Source organism: Myotis yumanensis, unplaced genomic scaffold (assembly GCF_028538775.1).
Source record: "Myotis yumanensis isolate MYYU_CA2020_CCGP unplaced genomic scaffold, mMyoYum1.0.hap1 SCAF_2, whole genome shotgun sequence".
Taxonomy (NCBI): Eukaryota; Metazoa; Chordata; class Mammalia; order Chiroptera; family Vespertilionidae; genus Myotis; species Myotis yumanensis.
The window spans coordinates 199,344,572-199,351,921 of NW_027223753.1; the positions used below are offsets into that span (position 1 = coordinate 199,344,572).

General features: G+C 38.1%; 1 long non-coding RNA gene across 1 annotated transcript in view; it reads right to left on the minus strand.

Annotated features, from left to right (window-relative positions):
* The window catches only part of LOC139002295 (uncharacterized), a 61,216-nt gene extending 58,718 nt beyond the window's left edge, over positions 1 to 2,498 (minus strand). The window contains exon 1 of the long non-coding RNA XR_011470139.1: positions 2,324 to 2,498. This is a non-coding gene — a long non-coding RNA (uncharacterized lncRNA). The remainder of the gene's footprint in view (positions 1 to 2,323) is intronic.
* Positions 2,499 to 7,350: the final 4,852 nt, after the last annotated feature.

Consider the following 7,350-nt stretch of genomic DNA (forward strand, 5'->3'; position numbering starts at 1 on the left):
CCTAACAGCAGAAAGACTGGGAATGACTGGTCACTATGACACATACTGACCACCAGGGGCCAGACGCTCAATGCAGGAGCTGCTCCCTGGTGGTCAGTGTGCTCCCACAAGGGGAGCTCTGCTCAGCCACAAGTCAGGCTGATGGCTGCCAGTACAGTGGTGGTGGTGGGAGCCTCTCCCGCCTCCTCAGCAGTGCTAATGATGTCCAACTGCAGCTTAGGCCTGCTCCCTGCTGGCAAGTGGACATCCCTCAAGGGCTCCCAGGCTGCCAGAGGGATGTCTGACTTCCAGCTTAGGCCCAATACCCCAGGGAGCGGGCCTAAGCCTGCAGGTGGTCATCCCCCGATGGGTCCCAGACTGCAAGAGGGCACAGGCTGGGCTGAGGGACCCCCCGAGTGCACAAATTTTTGTGCACCGGGCCTCTAGTTCATTAATATTAGCTTAATCAATATGAACTAAATAGACAAAAAATGACCCTTTGAATATTAATTATGAGTTGTTGTAGTCAGGTATCTGATAGAATCAGGACTGAAATAGCAGGTCCACTGCTAATAGATGTGACTCTGGGAAGGTTATCAAGTTTTTGAATTGTGAATGATTTAATCTGTAAAGTAGAGAAGACATTGATGGTTTTTAAGTGAGAATTTATACTTTAGGTGTTTTTTATTTATAAACTAGAGGCCTGATGCATGAAATCCGTGCATGTGGCTCGGTCCCCACTGCTGAGGTGGCTGCCTGTGCCTCGGCCCCCCGCTGCCAAGGATTTGTCCAGAAGGTTGTCCGGAAGGTCATCTGGAAGGATGTCCGGTATAATTTGCATATTACGCTTTTATTATTATAGATTGCAGAATGGTACATACCTAAGTAAGAGTCAACATTAGGAAAAATACTGCATTGACAAATGACACAACAGGCTACTGTCAGACTACTAACCACCCTATAACATGGTATAAAGGAAAACAGGAAAAAAGTGTTAAATATGAAAATCATGATGGTAGGATTATAGTCAACATCTCCTGGGTTCCCCAAATGGGCCAATTAGAGATCTTATTACAGCAATAAAATTACCTCAATAATATAACATTCTACCATAACCCAACTGATAGGCCTCAACCTGTTTCTTCCAATATGCTGTCACACTTCTACTTTGACTCCTGGGTCAAAGTAGAGGTTCAGCATGTACTGATTGACTAAATAACACACTACTTTCCCTAAAGCTTACTGGAACTTGGATCTTCTTTGAAGGTCAAAACTATAGCCCTAGCCAGTTTGGCTCAGTGGATAGAGCATTGGCCTGTGAACTGGAGGATCCTAGTTTTGATTCCGATTAAGGGCACATGCCCAGTTTGTGGACTTGATCCCCAGTAGAGGGTGTGCAGGAGACCGTGGATCAATGATTCTCTCTCATCATTGATTTCCTATCTCTCTCTCCCTCTCCCTTCCTCTCTCAAATCAATAAAAAGATATTTAAAAATATATATACATATATATTTAAATGTGAAATATGATAAAATATACTGAGCTTTCTAAAAATTAAGTACAATAAATCAAACAAATATGAAACTTGCTTCTGAGAATTGATAGGGGAAGAGCACATGATATGGTGGTGCTATGGAGGGCAGGGGTCATGGAGCTAGCACAAAAAGTAAAAGTTGTTTGTGCCCACAATAATATAAATATTATTTCCAATTTTTTTCCAGTTAACCTTGAAAAATAGTTTATTTTAAATAATGAAAAGGCACAGTATAATGTGAGATAGGTAACTATCCTATATGTATATCTATCCAGATCATTATAACTATTCATCAGGGAAATGACTAATCAAAACAGATGCTGACCACTGTGTCATACTGGTGTGCACTGGCCAAAAACAACCATGCATCTGGGATGTCCCTTGATATACTCCTGATCAATAGATGGATTACTCATATAAATGCATTTCCATCTTCTACTGATCATGGATGAAAAGGTCATCTTGTTCCCCAGAGCTCTTTACCCTGCCAGATGAATAAGAAGTAGATGTCATGAATAATCAAGAATGAAAGCACTTAGGACTATATCTGTATATTATTAGTCACTCATTCATTATGTATGAACTAAAAATGCATTTCCAAAATAATAAAAATGAAAATAATAGAGCCCAACAATGGAGAATTTGAATAAGAAACTAAAGTGTCATTTATCAAAAGTTTGAAGGCAAAATTAATCTAATGGAATTCTGTATTTTAGTAGGCAATTGTGACGGCCTGAAAAAAAGATATATTTTTTGTTCTTTTAAAGTAAAATTTAAAAAAAGTTTTTCAAGTCCAACCAACTAACTTACCTTTGGTGAGAGAGATGTGAGGATGTCATTCTTTCTGTTCCCTGAAGTAATATTTACTGCATGAACTGATATGTGCATTCAGGCCGATGGTAGGTTGAAGTAACTACAGGATTCTCCTTATAATCACAGGGACTGTTCATTCAGACAGCTGCGAGCAAAACAAAGGAGGCTGCGAGTCAATTGCTCCTACAGCAGGCCTGAATCCTCTGCGTACTTCCCGTCAGATTCCACAGAGCATGTAATGCCAATTCTTAATTAGAGGGATAGAAAAGAAAGAAATGAAATGGGAAAAACAAGATGTCATCATACATTGGGTTTTGTTCTCTTAAATTCTCTGACCATTTATTGCAGTTTTGTTCTCGAGATTTAGTTTGCTTAACTGGGAATGATAGCTATGCTTGACAAAATTATGTTCTACTCGCCAAAGGCTGGCCTTTAAGCTTGCTCTGAAATACATGATGCTTGGAGTTGGGAGTGTAAGTGAAGAACAAAAATTTTGTCTTGACTTGGTATTTGACTTACTGCAATAAGTCAAATACCAAGTCAAGACTATAGGCAATGTGATGCCCACAGTTAAGCCTTAGCAAGCCTGCACTTTGCCACATTAATCTTCGCCTTTCACTCAAATGTAGAGTTGAAAGATCAGCCAATGAAATTACATCCTTTGCCAATCTTGTATGTGTGAGTGTTTGTGTATTTGAGAATGTTTGTCTTAGACTAGTTTTTATAGGCATTATAAATCATGACTGCAGTTGTAAATTAGCAAAAATAATTTAGCAGTTAGAGGATGGAATTTGTACACTATGTACCACAATTTTGCAGACTTTAAAAAGCAACATAGTGTTCATTTAGTTGACCATTTTAGGTGGCATTTGAGATTATATTCCTCTTTTCTTTATATAGTTTTATTTGTAATGCTTGCTCCCAACCAAAATTAATCTTTTCTCTCTCTTTTTTCCCGTAGGCTATTTCCTATATTTCTAGAATATATAATCTGACTTGTAATATTGTTATTTGTTTATATGACATTCTCAGCCCTAAACTGCTTGGTGGTGGTCCTATTCCAGCAGTGCCATAGATCACACAGAGAGAACTCAGTAAAAAAAATTCTTTTTGAGTTTTTTATTAGAGTTTATTTAAGCCAAACTGTTGACATGCTGGGAAGCAAGATATCAAATGCTCCCCAGTAATAATTTTTAAGTTGAATAATTTTGCAAAAGACATTTTATTGAAAGTAGATTCCTCATAATTAAAAAGTTTACATAGCAAAAGGTAGGCCATATAAAAATCCATGGTCAATAAAAAATAATCCTATTTTTTATTCATAAATATTTATATGTCCTTTCTCTGCACAAGATCTTGTGTGAGATTCTAAAGGAGAGGAGAAAACATAAAATGCATTAGATTGTCCAAAAGCTAAAGCATAAAACAAGTAATAAACTAAAGGGTGCTAAAAATATTGTACTGAGTCAAGGTCAAGTAGGTAAGATATATTTCCTTGGTGATGTGAAGTGTCAAGACAGGTTTCACAGACAGGCTAATATCTGAATTGGGTCCTGAGGTCAATGATAAGGTTGAAAAAGATTTTGCCAAATAAACAAGAGAATAAGGCAATTTCAAGGTTAGAAACTGACATAGACAAAAGTCCAAGAGGTTGAATAAATAGTACAGTTTAAAAGATCAAATAAGAAATAGCTATGTGTCATGGTGGAATTTTCTGGATGAGGAGGGGCCAGATGTAAAGTTGGGAAGTTTGCATTTTATTCTATAAGTTGTAATGATTTTTTTATAAAAAAAAAGTGATGAGGTGCAGCTTGCTAGTCTAAAATGGGCAAAGTTTGGAACAGCAATGATAAGGTCAGGGAAACCAGAGAGGAGGCAGGGATGAGGGACTGGGAGAGAGCAGTGGAATGGGGTTGGAAAATATGGAAGCATGGGAGAGTTCAGTGTAAGAACTGACAGAATTGAAAATATTTGGAAACTAGAAACCCAGTGCGTGAAATTTGTGCACAGGTAGGGTCCCTACCCCTGGCCAGTGATCAGGGCTGATCGGGGCCTTTTAGCTGCCAGCCGGGACCTTCCTTCCCCAGCTGCTGGTTGTTGACCGGGGCCTTCCTTCATTCTGCACCACCCCCTGGTGGTCAGTACACATCATAGCGAGCAATCGAACTCCCGGTCTCCAGGTTGAACTCCCGAGGGGACGCTTTGCATATTAGCCTTTTATATATATAGATAGGTGGTTACAATGGAGTCAAAGACAATTCATCAATTTCCTCCTTGAATACATGGGCAGGATTATGTCATTACTGAAGGGATCTGGAGATCTCTTTCTCTTCTCTCTTTTGGGAGGTGAGGCTAGGTTGGTAGATAATGATGAGTTTGGGCCAGAAGTTTCATATGCCTATGGAACATTGTAATAGAAACATATTATTTATTCTAGCCAAGCAAATCTTATGTCTTCACTCATCTCCCAGTCTTAAGACATGCCTCTTCTTGCTTCACATGGTTTTGAAGCAACCATCATTTGTACAATAGACATTTCCTGTGGCCACGGTGAACTAGCTGAGGGTATTATTTTCCTGAAATGGGCCACTAAGAGTGTTTCCCTCAGGTTGCTAAAACTATATCAGAAAACACAAAGTAAATCTCTCTTTGTATGTCTGAAACTGTAGATATGTAAACTTGGCAACTGTTGGATGTCATATGCCAACATGTAGGCTAAAGAGAAAAAAAAAAGCTAGTTGCCAGTATGAGAAAATGCATAAACAGACAGTCAAGAGGGGGGCTGGTGAGAGATGGAAAAATAATGTTTCTAGAGTTCCTCTCAAGACTTTGGCCACTTGTGTTGGCCATATATTCCATCCCTTAGGCTCCCCGGAATTCCCCAGAAATCGCGCCAGGAAAGCCTCCCTTTCTTCCCTTGATTGTGCCTAAGCTAGCCAGAGACCACTTCTGCTGCTGTTGTTTTTTCTTGTTCTTAAACTAAAGATGTATTATACTACGTCTGATTGGAGATGTTCACTATGCAAAGGAAAATATTCACAAAATAGTGTTAAGACTTAGGTAGAGATTTAGATATCATCAACATAAATTCAGAAGCTGAAGTCCTAGGAGAAGATTAAAGTGCCTAGAATGAACAAGTAAAGTGAAAGATAATGGGCATGAAGGCAAAGTCTCCATAACTACCAAATTTAATGATCCACAGAGAGGAAGATTTTTTTTTTTAGATAGGAAGAGAAAAAAGGTGAAGTAGGTTGACAAAAGCGAAAAAGAGTTTCAAAGGAAAAAGGAATTTCAAATATGAGGTGTGGATAACTCTGAAATATTACTAACAGTTCAAACAGGATGAGGGTTAGTAAGAAGCAACTGAATTAGGCAAATGATTATTGTGCACTTTTGTTAGATTTAAACAGTTTCATTAGAGTAAGAAGGATGTTGCCTAAAAACAGATAAATAATAAGAGAAGACTGCTCTTGCAAAGTGTGTGATGGAATGGAAGAGGCAGTAATTAGGAGAAGCAATTGCATTCAATTTGACCAATGTTTAATTCCTAGGATGTACTAGGTACAAAACTAAGCTAAATACAATTTCTGCCTACAACAATTTAGTGGGGAAACTCAAAATCTAAAGTGAGTGGTAAGAGAAATGGAGCTAGAGAAAAACAGTTTTAACTCCTCAACAGTTCTGTGGTCATGTTCTATTTGATGTCTAAAAAGCACATTAATTTTTGTATGCCTGTGCATTTCCCTACATGCATATACACATACAAGACAGATAGTCTAAGTGGAATCAACTAGCTTGTTTAAGAGCAATCAACACCGGGACTAGTTCTAATCCACTGTTCCTATATCTATTGTCAAGAGTCAATTCCTCCCAGCCAGTGTGGCTCAGTGGTTGAGCATTGACCTTTGAAACAGGAGATCACAGTTGGATTCCTGGTCAGGGCACATATCCGGGTTGTGGGCTCAATCCCAGTGTGGAGTGTGCAAGATGCAGCCAATCAATGATTCTTTCCCATCATTGATGTTTCTGTCTTTCTCTCCCACTCCCTTCCTCTCTGAAATCAATAAAAATATATTTTAAAAAGAGTGAATTCCTTCTCTTACATAACAATTGAACCATATAAGGGAAGAGTAACCATAAACATCTTCCTCTTAGACAAAGTGTAGCAGCTATGTTTGTCAAAAGAGAAAGCAATACTCAGTTGAATCACATCAGTATTATTAGTTTTTCATTGGCAAAACAAAATATGTGGAGAGATATTTATAAATATATATATTTTTTCTCTACTTAACCCTTTGAGTACCAACCAATATCCTAGGAACTATGCTAAAATTGCCAAGGCTTTAGGGCTACAAAACCTGAGTAAACGTCATAAAATCGTAGTACCTGTAAAAAATTAGGCAGATAAATGCCAGTGGTCAATTTTAGAACTACAAACATTTGGCATCATAAGTAATCTGCACTTAGGTGCCATCTGTCAATAAAGAGTGAACTACTAGCATCTAATAGTGACACTGCATAAGACAGGAGGAGCATGATCGCGCTCCCCAGTACTCTAGGGGTTAAGGGAAATTATTTCTAAATAGTACTAAAAAACTTTCCACAAATGGAAGTTGTTAGCATTTTTAAGCACACACCCCTAAGTATCTAGTTTTTCCAACAAAAGGATGCCAAGAATAAATTCTTTAGAAGGGAGGCTCCTGTTTAGGAGCTACCCATACTCTATACACAGATATTGAAAAATAGCTCCTCACTGTCTTCAATTTTATAACCTGGCCAGGGTTTCTGACCTTTGCAACTTCAAATACTCTTTCCTAAGACTGTTCCAAATCTGCCAAAGGTTTGTGATAGTTAGTTGGCCTTGACACATTCTTATTTATATCTTTTGTAAGATTATTGTGTATTATATACATCTTATTCTTCATCCTATCACTCTGTTGTAGACAAAGAAAGTCCAGTTGATGAAAACTAAGGCAAGTAACTGATAAATATGTTGGAAAAACAATACAACTTAGATTAATTTG